Source organism: Atractosteus spatula, unplaced genomic scaffold, assembly GCF_055471065.1.
Source record: "Atractosteus spatula isolate fAtrSpa1 unplaced genomic scaffold, fAtrSpa1.hap1 Scaffold_73, whole genome shotgun sequence".
NCBI lineage: Eukaryota > Metazoa > Chordata > Actinopteri > Semionotiformes > Lepisosteidae > Atractosteus > Atractosteus spatula.
Genome location: NW_028296905.1, coordinates 72,812 through 87,591, shown reverse-complemented (window position 1 = coordinate 87,591; position 14,780 = coordinate 72,812). Strand labels below are relative to the sequence as shown.

At 44.9% G+C, this 14,780-nt stretch overlaps 1 pseudogene; it reads right to left on the bottom strand.

The window, feature by feature from the left end:
• Positions 1-10,863: 10,863 nt before the first annotated feature.
• LOC148805353 (5S ribosomal RNA) lies at positions 10,864-10,982 on the bottom strand (annotated as a pseudogene).
• Positions 10,983-14,780: the final 3,798 nt, after the last annotated feature.

The following is a 14,780-nucleotide window of genomic DNA, read 5'->3' as shown; positions in this document are numbered from 1 at the left end:
GAGTCTTGTAAATATTTTGAAGTGAGAGATAACTTTTGAGACTTACACTCTATTTAAATGTCATTTTACTTAATTTCAGTTCTCTTCACTCCCTGGGATAACTGAACTCACAATCGCATACTGAAGGCTTTACATGCATTACCTGTGATACAGCTTCTAATAAAGACGGAATGAAACTGTATTAATAATAATTCAGGTGGGTAGCTGCGTCAGCATGCGTAGGCTGCAAAGGAACAAGTAAGAGGTTTATTCCATGCTGAAAAAAAGAAGAAAGAGAACACAACGTTTCGGCCGTGGAGCCTTCTTCAGGTGTCACCTGAAGAAGGCTCCACGGCCGAAACGTTGTGTTCTCTTTCTTCTTTTTTTCAGCATGGAATAAACCTCTTACTTGTATTAATAATAAATGACATTGTTTTAAATAAACGTGTATCGATAAACTTCATAATTAATAAAAGTGGTGTGACAGGAAAGCAAATTAAATATTACAATGATATTCCAAGCAACTGATGCGTAAATTCATTATGTCGTGACAGTTTTATTCCCACTATAAAGGGTAATATTCTAATGTGATCCAGTGTTCCGCTTAGTCTGCTTCTGAATTTCTTCATTTCAGTCAGTCCTCTATTTCAGTAACCTCTGGAGGGCTCAGGATTGGGCTCCTTGAAGTTAAGAACAGGTTAATTAAGGAGCTGCGGGCTGAGTTCGTTGTAGTCTTAAATTCAAGAATTCTTCGATTTTAAGAAAAAAGACAGGTATGTTTTGTGTCTCATGGGGATCCTCTTCTCGATCCAAATGAAAGGTTTAATATGATCCCTCTAGAAAAAAATAAGTCAATTTCCGCCTGGAGTGATCGATGCCCCATCAAACATTTCGTAATAGTCCTGGACGTTTATACAGTAGAATCCTGGTTCGTGTCTTAAATTCAAGGTAAACAAGACTAAGGAAACGAGTTGGAAACTTGATGTTAAACTGGGATTTAAATCACCCGGAACATGACACTACATTGGGCAGTATGCGTGAAGAAACGACTTCTCTCATTCATTCGATAGCTCAGTTAATAGAGCGGAGGACTGTTGTGAAAACAGCGTTGAATCCTTAGGTTACTGGTTTGACTCCGGCTTGTAGGAAGGTGTCTTTTGTGTACTTTAATCAAAGACAATAAATAATTTTCACTCAGACGTTGATCAGAAGCTCAATAAACGACGAAGCAGAGGCTCCTGTTCTGAATTCCCCTCACGTCTGATGGTCTTGTTCTGACCGAGATCAATCTAAAGTGGTACAAGGGATTTTAACAAATCTGTTCTTTGAATTCAGGGCCTGCTCTGTCTGCTTTGTAATTCAAAAATAGATGCAAATGTCAAGTTTTTTGTAGATAAAAAGTATTTTCAAAAGTTAGGTACTTAATTGACTTTATGATTTGGTTTTGATTTTGAATCGTTATATTATTAAGTTTGTGCTTTCTCTGTTTTTATCGTATTGTGAACTTATTTTTTAAACAAATGCTTGCAAAGGCAAACAGGACACACAGTACAAGCTACTGTGCACTTTTGGGAGTATAACAGGTTCGATATAAAATCGCAAAAATGTAAAAGGGGAAAATACCCCAGACTGCGTGTGAAGCCCTCCTTGAGGTAGGCTGTTGTTCTTTTGTTAGATAAATACGACGTACTGCGCACAAAATGCTGCATAAAACAACCTGATATTTTAATAATTATTATTTTATAATTTGATAAGCGTGAAGCCCCGGATTCAGTTCCCGTTATCTTCAGTCCTGATTTTTTTTAAACATGAGATCTTCCCTTCCTCTAGTTGAAGTCACACGATGAGAGCGAGTGTTTTTTCACGTTGCGATCCAAACAGTCCGACAGTGACCAAACCAGAACGGATTCTGCTGGGAGCCGAACTGAGCTCATTCTCACTCCCTGTGCTGAAAATGGAATTAGTTCTTCCACGAGCACCGTCTACAGCTGCTGGACAGTGCTCTGCGTTCTACTGCTCCGGCAATGCTTTTGACGAAAGACAGCTCACATGTGCGCTTTTAACCTTCTCGCAGCTACAGGCGAGACTGAAGCTGGCGATATGAAGACCCGCTGGTACACCTTATCTAATTTTCACAATCGCGATAGACTTCTTAAAAAAAGTAGCTATAGCCCTGAAAAAAAGCATTACCTTTATCAGTTTTTACATGAATCGATTTTGACTCAAAATCGATTTTTTGATAGGTTCAATGTATATTTAAATTGAAATATAGCGTGCATACCTCATCAACCAACGGGCAGAGCAATATTTTACGTTGCCTTCCAGAGCTTCCAACATGTGGTGGATTTGTATGGTACCACTACAGCACTGGCGCAGGTGCAAAATCTACTTTCACACGACTATTTCAGTGTCTCTCACACATGATCCGGAGCGCAGGAGCCTATATCGCAGAGTTCAAATGTTATTGATTGGTGATCGTTCAGCGGGGGTCCGGACGTGTATAAGCGTATAGATGAAAACTTTAATGTATTGTTCGGTTTCAATCAAAATGCTTTACTACTACAAGAGAGAAGTATAGTAAGAAGGATGGAACAAAATGTATGATTTATTGGAAGAAAATTGTTTTTATTTGCATTCAAAATGAAGCAGAATTTTAGCGCAAACCCTTTGTCTTCATATTTTTAAACAGACATAAGTGTAGAAAACGTGTTTTTTTTTACTTAGAAATTTTGGACTGGGGGCAATGTATTAGTAATAGTAATTAGTAATAGTGTCGCTGAGCTTACTATGGTGCAATGGAGTAATAAGACCAGGGCCAGTGATGTAATACCTTTTCACCAAGAGATCGTAGGTTCAACTCCTGCCTGGTTCGGATTGCGTTATAACGGTTTACCTTCCTTTATATTGTAACGCCCTCGCCTGGTGGTGAGGAGGAAGCGCCCCTAGGCGCTCGTAGTACCGCGGGGCATGCTGGGAGTGGTAGCCGGGGAGAGTCTGAGGGTCAGCACGATGACCAGCGGCTGACCCTACCTGTGTAAATAATGTCCTAGTAATTCTAGTGCCCTGTGTAGTCCTGTAAAAGTGTAGTGTGTTGTTAGGTAATTACCACCCTAAAAATGTGTACGTGTTCCGTCAGTCTCCTCCTGTGTGTGTAGATCCTGTGTTTGGTTTCGTGTGGTTTCAAACAAATAAAGCTAATGCTTGTTTGCTGATACCTTAATCAGCCTGTAGGTGGAGTTGTTGGATTGTTTTCTTGTTTTGTGGAAGCAGTGTTTGTTTTGCAGTTTACGAAATGGCAACTTTTGGATCCCGCAAGAATGCTGTGCGTTTTGAGCTTTTGGATGACTTCTTCATGGATCGTATGCAGTTCAGCAGAAAAGTGTTGCAGAAGGAACTTGGCTTTGAACCTCGGCACTTGGATTTCATCTTTGCTCTCCCAGGTCAGAAAGCATTTGAGGTTGTATTTGCTACCTATCCTCTGTTTGAACAATGTGTGGATGTGTTTGAGGCAAAAAGAGGGAAAGTTCCTTATCTTGAGAAGATCAACTTGCAGCCTTTGACACAGAGAGAGAGGAAAACCGTGCATGTTGTTATGTTCTCGGAACTGGCAAAGACGGAGGACATTCACACCTGGCTTAACCAGTATTGCACCGTCCACCATGGAACTGAGGTTAGAGATGTTGACGGTATAAAAACAGGAGCAAGGAAATTCGAGGTTCGCTTGCTACCGGACAATGTAAATGGAGGCTTAAGGCACCTGCCCTCTACAATCCGGCTGGGCGCCTGCAATGGCTATGTTTTTTATGTGGGACAACCAAAGGTGTGTCGGCGCTGTGGTGCAGTGGGACACCTGGCATCGTCCTGCACTGTGAAATTCTGCAAGACCTGTGGCAAACAGGGACATTTAGCCTCTGACTGTTCAATGCTGCCAAAGTGCAATTTATGTGGCTCGGAAGGACACGTTTTTAAGAACTGCCCTCACGCCTACGCCAATAAACTCAAAATGAGAAAGGATGAGGCAGTGCTTGTTTCAGCCAAACCGGCCCGAAAAGCCAAAGCAAACAACAAGTCAAACAAAGAACCCTTGTTGGACAAAGACTCTCAGCCTCCAGCCAGGATCAGTCCTGCTGTGGCTCCGGGGCCAGTGGAAGAGAGATCCACTACGCCCCCACAACCGCAGACTGCACCAGACAAGCACGAGGGTTTGAAAACCCCCGAGAACAGCGAGGACCCCTCCCCCACTCCTGCTCCTCAGAAAGAGGGCCAGTGTGGGGCCCCCTGGTGGAGCGGGTCCAGCGAGGATACCCAGGATTCAGCGGAGCTGCTTTTCTCAGACTCTGCAAGTGCTACAGATGCCCTCCTCTCCTCCATCCAGTCCATCACGGAGGATCTGCAGCAGCTGGTGGGTGAGGGGGAAGAGGAGACTGGTGCATCGGCTGCACCCCTTTCCCCTCAGTGCTCCCAGGAGCTGGACGTGAGAAAAAGGAAAAATGACTCTGTTTTCTCCCCGAGCGAGGAGGAAGGAGAGCATGGTGATGGGAACAGCTGGAACCCCTCCACCCCTCCCTCTACCCCCTTCCATGAAATGGACTCCGTGAACGCTTTTACTGCTGCCACCCTGATGAAGGCTCATTCAGAGGATGGCTGGCAGGAAATTGGTAAGAAGAAAAAGAAAAAGAAGAAGGTAACAGGTGAGACAGAAGAGAAATGTGTTTTGTAAAGACTGGTTCCACTTTCTTACGTAATACGGCTCTAAACATAATTTCTCTTAACACCAGAGGTATCAATGACAGAGTTAAATGCCAGTCTGTCTTTGATTACCTCCAGCAGAGAGAGGGAGATGTGTTGATGTTGCAGGTGTGTCCTTTAGCCTATCAAGAGAGGTATAAAAGCTTTGAAGATAGGTGGGATAAAGGGCCTTCTGTTTGGTCAGGGGACAATAACAACAGAGCCTCTGGCGTGGCCATTCTTTTCAAAGGATGGGCATTCATATTGAAAAGTATTCAGAGGGTCATAGATGGCAGGTTGCTTTGTGTGGCTGTCGAATGGGGGACCGTTAACCTGCGTCTAATCAATGTGTATTGTCCTACTGACGTGGGAGGAAGGGTGGAGCTACTCAAGGCACTCTTTCCCCTATTGTTATGTAGCACAGATGTGATAGTGGGAGGGGATTTTAATTGTATCTTAGAGCACACAGACAGGCAGTCTAGCTCTCCGATAAAATTGGATTCCAGCTCACTGGCCCTGCAAAACTTAGTTCAAGACTTTAAACTCTCAGACACATATAGATGTATATATCCCACAACAGCAGGATATACATGGTCAGGGAGGAATAGCAGCCCTAGAATTGACTATTGCTTTGTCTCAGAGAGAGTGAAAGTTGTTGGGGTCACTCTTCAGCCTGTCTTCTTCTCAGATCATCAGGCTTTAGGGTGTAGAGTGGAACTCCAGGGTGGGACTGTCTTTGGCCCAGGCCTCTGGAAACTCAACACAAAGCTGCTAGAGAACGAGGGGGTAGTATCCCACTACAAGGAGAAACTATCACAGTGGCTGTCCTTGCAGTGTCTGTACGGGTCAGTAGGAAAGTGGTGGGAGGAGGTGAAGGTGAGGACGAGGGCCTTTTTTATGGTGAGGGAAGGAAGGCTGCTGCCAGATGGAGAGGAGTGCTAGCCAGGAAAATAGCCAGCTACAGGTTGGCTATTTATCAGTCTTATTGCCTGGAGGTAGAAGCTGTTCTGTAGTCTGTTGGACTTGGACCGAATGCTTTGGTACACTTTACCGGACGGTAGGAGGGAAAATAGTTTGTGAGTTGGATGACTGGAGTCCTTGATAATGGACCTGGCCTTCTTCAGACATCTAGCTGAGTAGATCTCCGGGATGCTTGGTAGCTCAGAGCTGGTGATAAGCTGCGCTGACTTCACCACCCACTGCAATACTTTGCGATCCTGGGCGGAACAGTTCCCATACCAGGCACTGATGCAACCAGTCAGGATGCTCTCAATAGTGCACCTGTAGAAGTTGGCCTGGATATGTGATGGCATGCCGAACTTCTTTAGCCTGCGGAGAAAGAACAGGCGCTGCCGTGCTGTCTTGACCACAGTGTTGGTGTGGTGGGTCCAGGTTAAATCCTCTGAGATGTTAACTCCCAGGAACTTAAAGGTGCTGACCCTCTCCACTGCAGTCCCATTGATGTAAATAGGTGTGTGGGCTCCTCCCTGATGTTTCCTATAGTCCACAATCATCTCCTTAGTCTTACTGATGTTCACAGAGAGGTTATTCTCCTGGCAACATACTGCCAGGGTTTCAACCTCCTCCCTGTATGCAGACTCCTCACCATCTGAGATCAGGCCAATGACTGTTGTATCGTCCGCAAACTTGATGATGGAGTTTGAGTTATGCCTGGCGACACAATCATGGGTAAATAAGGAGTACCTTCACCACCTGCGGACGTTCCGTCAAGAAGTCCAGGATCCAATTACAGAGGGAGGTGTTCAGTCCCAGGTCCTGGAGCTTGATGACGAGCTTTGAGGGCACTATGGTATTGAATGCTGAGCTGAAATCAACAAACAGCATTCTCACATATGTTCCTTTCTTATCCAGGTGTGAGAGGGCAGTATGGAGGGCAGTGGCAATAGCATTTTCTGTTGACCTGTTCTGGCAGTATGCAAATTGCAGTGAGTCTAGGGTGTCAGGCAGTGAGGAGGTGATGTATGCTTTGACCAACCGCTCGAAGCACTTCATGATAACTGATGTGAGTGCAACAGGGCGGTAGTCATTTAGGCAGCTGACTCTGGATTTTTTAGGAACAGGGACAATGGTGGTTTTCTTAAAGCAGGAAAGAACTATAGACTGAGCTAGAGAGAGATTAAAAATGTCTGAGAAGACATCTGCCAGCTGATCTGCACATGCCTTCAGAACGCGGCCAGGGATGGCATCAGGGACAGGAGCCTTGCGTGGATTGGTCTTTTTAAGAAACTTTACAAACATCCGCTCTGGATACAATCAGTGGGTTTCCGTTTTGGATTTCTGGAATCTTCCTGACTGGATCTGCGTTGCTGACCTCAAACCGAGCATAGAATGAATTTAGCTCATCAGGAAGAGAGGCAGACTGTTGTGCGATATACAGTGGTGTGAAAAAGTGTTTGCCCCCTTCCTGATTTCTTATTTTTTTGCATGTTTGTCACACTGAAATGTTTCACCACTGTTCCATGTTTTGTGGATAATGGCTCTCACTGTGGTTCGCTGAAGTCCCAAAGCTTTTGAAATGGCTTTATAACTTTTTCCAGACTGATAAATCTCAATTACTCTGTTTCTCATTCGTTCCTGAATTTCTTTGGGTCGCAGCATGATGTCTAGCTTTTGAGGATCTTTTGTCTACTTCACTTTGTCAGGCAGGTCCTATTTAAGTGATTTCTTGATTGAGAACAGGTGTGGCAGTAATCAGGCCTGGGTGTGGCTAGAGAAATTGAACTCAGCTTTCCAAAGATGTGATAAACCACAGTTGATTTATGTTTTAACAGGGGGGGCAATCACTTTTTTCACACAGGGCCATGTAGGTTTGGATTTTTTTCCCCTTAATAATAAAAACCTTCATTTAAAAACTGCATTTTGTGTTTACTTGTGTTATCTTTGTCTAATATTTCAATTTGTTTGATGATCTGAAACATATCAGTGTGACAAACATGCAAAAAAATAAGAAATCAGGAAGGGGGCAAACACTTTTTCACACCACTGTAGCTGGGTTGCGTTTTGTAGTCTGTAATGGTGCGTATACCACTCCACATTGTCCGTGTGTTGCAGCCGTGATAATATGACTCTAGTTTTACTCTGTAGTTGTATTTAGCTCTTTTGATGGCTTTCCTGAGGTTGTATCTGGATTTTTTGTATTTACCCATATCGCCAGAATTGAAAGCAGCTGTCCTAGCTTTCAGTTTGGCACGTATCTCACCATTTATCCACTGTTTCTGATTTGGATATGTGCGAACAGTAATCCTGGGAACCACGTCTTCAATACATTCGCTGATGTAGCCAGTAACATAGTCCGTATACAGATTGATATTATTTTCGGCAGCTTCGCGGAAGATCTGCCAGTCAGTGGTAGCAAAACAGTGATTTAGTATAAAATCTGATTCATCCGACCAACGTTGAATGGTTCTTAACGCTGGCCTCTCCTGTTTAAGCTTCTGCTTGTAAACGGGAAGTAGCAGAACGGAGGCGTGATCAGATTTGCCGAAAGGAGGAGGGGGGAGGGCTTTGTAACCATCCCGGAAGGGAGTGTAAACATTGACCAACGTGTTTGTTCCGTGCGTCGGGCAATCGATGTATTCATGTAGATTAGGCATTGTTTTTTTCAAGTTCGCACTGTTGAAATCACCCGCTATGATGAATGCCCCCTCAGGATGTGTATTCTCCTGTCTGTTAAGGTGAGAGTGTAGTTCATCCAGTGCCTTTGTGTAATTTGCCTGTGGTGGAATATACACCACTGTGAGAACTACCGATGTGAACTCCCTCGGGAGATAGAAAGGGCGACATTTTATTGTCAAATGTTCAAGATGTGTAGAGCAAGATGTTGAAATAATCTCCACGTCTGTACACCAGGAATTGTTTACCATGAAGCATACCCCGCCCCCTTTGCTCTTACCCGAATCCGTTGTTCTGTCCTGACGGTGAACAGAAAATCCTCCCGGGAGGATAGCAGAGTCCGGAACAGACGGGTCAAGCCAGGTTTCAGTTAATGCCAGCACATTGCTGTTCTTGATGTCCCGTTGGAAAGTAAGTCTTGCTCTCTGTTCACCCAGTTTATTGTCCAGTGACTGAACATTAGCAAGAAGTATACTCGGGGCTGGGAGCGATTTGCTGCGTTGCCTCAATCTTACCAGAACGCCTGCCCGTTTACCCCTCTTCCTATGATGCCGTCTTCTTCCCAGTACAGGTACAGGTGAGACACCACAGTCCAGATAGTCGGCAGTAATTATTGGTGTAGATTTAACTGTGCCAATATTCGATCTTATGTTTATAAGTGTTTGTCGGTTATAACTAATCACTGAGCAAGCAGTATGTGCAGTTAGCAGTACGAAAAACAACAAAAAATAAAAAAATAGACAAGGACGAATGGGAGCTCGCAGGACGGCAGCCTTCCCTGTCGGCCCCATCTTGCATGTTTTCTCCTGTGTCTCGGTGCAGTGTCAGTGAACTGTAGCATCCACTCAGTTTGTGAATATTGGGGTGACAAGTGCTCTGTGCTAGTCTATCTAGGTGCTATAAAATCCCTTTCATTTGTAGGAGAACAAGTCTTGTTCTGCATCTGCAGTTCATGCTTTTCTGATCACTGTGGCTGAACATTTCCTTTTGTTGGATTCAGAACCTCACCCGGACAGAAACTAGGATGAAAATTATTTTATTATTTTCAGTTCCTTTTCACGTTATCTATGTTCAGGCAACTCAAGTGTGTTTGACTACTTGGTGTATATCTAGTTTAAAAAATGAGCTTTGACAATTTAATTTAGACAAGGTTATTGATGATATTTCCTTGCTATCTCAAAATTAAATTTTTAAGCCTCTTATGTATGAATATTATTTCCTTTTGAATTCTCCTCTAAGATCACATTAAAGGTTTTATTCTCTTCTCCTGTGTTTTCAGGGTCAGAGGCCAGTGCTCTCCCTGAAGCTGGGGAAAGGGCTCCTCTTGAACAGCAGCACAGTGAGGGGGAGTGGGGCTCCAGTCTGATGCAGGAGACAGAGCTCACTGCTGCAGAAGAGAAAGAAGCACTCAGTGAGCAGCACACAGACAGCAGACAGAGTGTCAAGGATCTGGACTCTGTGCCCATGATGAAGGCAGAGCCGGAGAGTGAGACACCTGGGCTCTTAGTAGCTGAGGACTTTACAAAGAAGATTAATAATCTAGATACTAACAATATTAGACAAGGTTGTAAAGAACTTGACTGTGACTCTGTACAAAATCACAAAAAACAACTGTATGCATTTAATCTTAAAAAGCAGGATGTGGATCCTCAGTTGATTGACCCTGCAGATCAGCAGACTGATGTACCTGAAGAGAACAGTACTGAGTCACACACAGAGTTAGGACAGGGAGGAACAACAGCAGCTCCTACAGCGCTTGATGATAATAAGGCCTTGTTCTGTTAGAGTGGAGAGACTGTCATTGCAGAAGTGTTTTAAACAAATGAATAATGCTTTAGTATATAAGAACTTTACAGAGATGTATAATAATGTGGACACTAAGATTATATCAAAGATTATATCTGATGTGCTTGGTCCAATATCAGATATGGAAGAGTTACGACACCACGAACTGCGTGGCTGCGATAGGATCCCAGTTCGAAAGGAGTCGATGATACTGCTGGTTCTCGGTTTCTTTTAGTTAGAGGTCCGGAGAGGCATTTCAAGCTGGTTCCGGACATTCATTCCCTTTTCAAAGTCAGTTGTTTTGCTGTAGTCTGCATTATTTAGGCTGATTATCGAGGTTAGCCTTTATTTGGTCATGGGGACCTCGGTACTGTATGCTAATTCTAAAGACAGTTTCACCCATTTTCTGATTGCTAGGTTCTGTACCAGTGCAGACATGTCAAACAGTGAATGGCTGTACCTCTATTGTATCCGTGCTCAATGAATGAAATCAGTAATAAATGAATATATGTATAGTTGTACGAAAAACAAGTGGTTTATCGACTCATCTTCATTTGTAGATTTCGAGGCAGCTTCGATATTCGTTTTACAAACGGGGTTTTTTTTATATGGGTCACACACATGCCATAGCAACAAAACATCTCTAGAGATGAGGCTATAGATCACCTTTCCATCCTCCAGGTTTTCCTCCCAAAGCCTACGGCACCAATGGCGACCCCTGCTGGCCGAGAGAGCAAAAGCTTGCAGCACCAGGTATTCCCAGGCGGTCTCCCATCCAAGTACTAACGAGACCCGACCCTGCTTAGCTTCTGAGATCAGACGAGATCGGGCGCGTTGAGGGTGGTGTGGCCGCAAGTGAAAGCAGTGGCGCCTGACTCGCTACTTGAAGCTGTGTGTGGCTGGGGCTCCGTGCTCCCCGAGCAGGACTGAAGGATCGATCGTGTGCAACTCTTTGGAAAGGAGCTTCATTCCAAATCGCATTGCGTGCCTGGATGTTGGCGAATGTGCTCCCTAGTGTTGGCTTGTCTCGCACTGGAGGAGGACAAACAAACTGCACGGAGGAGCACAAGGCAAGTCTTCACAAGACAAAAACCTCCAGTGCACAGCACTCTGAAAACATTTCTGGGCTGTCGCGTGTTTATTTCAGCACATAAAGCGCACCAGTCCAACACGTCGGCCGGGCGCGCGGCGCCTCCGCCCTCTTGTGGCCTTGCGGCGTCAGAGCAAGAGGTTCCTTCTCGCTGCCTTTCCGCTGTGTTGCAGAGCCCCGAGAGGGAACCTGGAGCGCACACTTTGCGGGGGGCGGGGGACCGCGTTCGCGCTCTGCCCCCGGTCTCTTGCGCAAGGACTAAATCTCACGGCGCCAGCCAGCGGCCAGGAGACAAGTACAATATCGCAGGACAGGAGGGCCTCGTCATTGATTGTTACATATGAGACGCTGATTAGGAGGAGACCCCGACTGATTGGTAAAGGGGAACACTAACACCAGAGTGACACCTCCGGCATCTCTTTTTGAGAGACGCCTTGGAATTTCTTAATGGCCAAGGAGGGTCGGGACCTCGGTTTTACGCCTCCCCCGAAGAGCGGCGCCTGTTTGTGCAGCAGAGTGTTGCCATCAGGATGCTGGGGCATAAGAAAGCCACACAGACCGCAGGGTGAGCGCTCCCTACTGGTCCCAGTCACACCTCTTGCAGGAGCAGCAGCAACCTGAGCTTTTCTGGGGGGAATCTCCCATCCGGGTGCCAGCTAGGCTCACACCTGCTGGGCTGCCGTGGGTGAGCCCAGTCGAGAGTCGCAGGGTGAGATCTAGTCACCGGGGAGAAACGATACAAGCGAAGGATTACTCGGCTCCCAGCACTTGAAAACACTGACAAATGACTCGTTCCGGCCGGAACTGAATGTACCTGCATGTGTCGTGTCGTCTTCTTCCCCTGCCCCGTTGTGTTTGCTGTATTGTCTTTGAAGCCGGCCCCCGAGACAAGACGGGCTGTTCCTGTGCCCCAATTAACACTTTACAGGTGCCATTCCCCGGCTTTGTGGCCATTGTCGGTGGTCACACACTCTATTATTATTATTATAATTATTATTATTATTATTATTGAGAGACAGGCTCACTGTCTGTTCCTCAGGCTGGGACAGGAGATCACAAACTGTTTTTTTATTATTGAGAGACGGGCTGACTGTCTGTTCCCCAGGCTGGGACAGTGGATCACACTCTTTATTATTATTACTGAGAGACAGGCTCACTGTCTGTATCTCAGGCTAGGACAGGAGATCAAACAGTTTATTAATATAATTGAGAGATAGGCTTACTGTCTCTTCCTTTGGGCTGGGACAGGACATCACACACTGTATTATTATTATTGAGAGACAGGCTCACTGTCTGTTCCTCAGGCTGGGACAGGAGATCACAAACTGTATTTTTATTATTGAGAGACAGGCTCACTGTTCCTCAGGCTGCGACAGGAGATCACACTGTATTATTATTATTGAGAGTCTGGCTCACTGTTCCCCAGGCTGGGACAGGAGGTCACACACTGTATTATTATTATTGAGAGACAGGCTCACTGTCTGTTCCTCAGGCTAGGACAGGAGGTCACACACTGTATTATTCTTATTGAGGGAAAGGCTCACTCTCTGTTCCTCAGGCTTGGACAGGAAGTCACACACTGTATTATTATTAATGAGGGAAAGACTCACTGTCTGTTCCTCAGGCTGGGACAGAAGATCACACACTGTATTTGTATTATTGAGAGACAGACTCACTGTTCCTCAGGCTGGGACAGGAGATCACACTGTATTATTATTATTGAGAGTCTGGCTCACTGTTCCCCAGGCTGGGGCAGGAGGTCACACACTGTATTATTATAATTGAGAGGCAGGCTCACTGTCTCTTCCTCAGGCTGGGACAGGAGGTCACACACTGTATTTTTATTATTTTGAGAGACTGGCTCACAGTCTGTTCCTCAGGCTTGGACAGGAAGTCACACACTGTATTATTATTATTGAGAGACAGGCTCACTGTCTGTTCCTCAGGCTAGGACAGGAGATCACACACTGTATTATTATTATCGAGAGACCTGCTCTTTCCTGACTGTTCCTTAGGCTGGGACAGGAGATCATAATCTGCTTTATTATTATTGAGAAACCGGCTCACTCCTATCTGTTCCTCAGGTTGGGACAGGAGATCACACACTGTATTATTATTAATGAGAGACGGGCTGACTGTCTGTTCCCCAGGCTAGGACAGTGGATCACACACTATATTATTATTACTGAGAGACAGGCTCACTTTCTGTTCCCCAGACTGGGACAGGAGATCACACTCTGTATTATTATTATTGAGAGAGAGGCTCACTGTCTGTGTCTCAGGCTGGGACAGGAGATCACACAGTTTATTAATATTATTGAGAGATAGGCTCACTGTTTCTTCCTTTGGGCTGGGACAGGAGATCACAAACTGTATTATTATTATTGAGAGACAGGCTCACTGCCTGTTCCTCAGGCTGGGACAGGAGATCACACTGTATTATTATTATTGAGAGACAGGTTCACTGTCTGTTCCTCAGGCTAGTACAGGTGATCACGCACTGTATTATTATTATTGAGATATAGGCTCACTGTCTGTTCCTCTTGCTGGGACTGGAGATCACACACTGTTCTATTATTATTGAGAGACATGCTCACTGTTTGTTCCTCAGACTGGGACAGTACATTCCACACAAGGTTATTATTATTGAGAGACAGGTTCACTGTCTGTTCCTCAGGCTAAGACAGGAGATCACACACTGTATTATTATTATTGAGAGTCAGGCTCACTGTTCCTCAGGCTGGGACAGGAGATCACACTGTATTATTATTATTAAGAGACAAGCTCACTGTTCCTCAGGCTGGGACAGGAGGTGACACACTGTATTATTATTATTGAGAGACAGGCTCGCTGTTCCTCAGGCTGGGAAAGGAGGTAACACACTTTATTATTATTATTGAGAGAGAGGTTCACTGTCTGTTACTCATGCTGGGACAGGAAGTCACACACTGTATTATTATTATTGAGAGACAGGCTCACTGTCTGTTCCTCAGGCTGGGACAGGAGGTCACACACTGTATTATTATTATTGAAAGACAGGTTCACTGTCTGTTCCTCAGGCTAGTACAGGTGATCACGCACTGTATTATTGTTATTGAGATATAGGCTCACTGTCTGTTCCTCTTGCTGGGACTAAAGATCACACAGTTCTATTATTATTGAGAGAAATGCTCACTGTTTGTTCCTCAGACTGGGACAGGACATTCCACACAAGGTTATTATTATTGAGAGACAGGTTCACTGTCTGTTCCTCAGGCTAAGACAGGAGATCACACACTGTATTATTATTATTGAGAGTCAGGCTCACTGTTCCTCAGGTTGGGATAAGAGATCACACTGTATTATTATTATTAAGAGACAAGCTCACTGTTCCTCAGGTTGGGATAAGAGATCACACTGTATTATTATTATTAAGAGACAAGCTCACTGTTCCTAAGGCTGGGACAGGTGATGACACACTGTATTATTATTATTGAGAGACAGGCTCGCTGTTCCTCAGGCTGGGACAGGAGGTCACACACCTTATTATTATTATTGAGAGAGAGGCTCACTGTCTGTTCCTCAT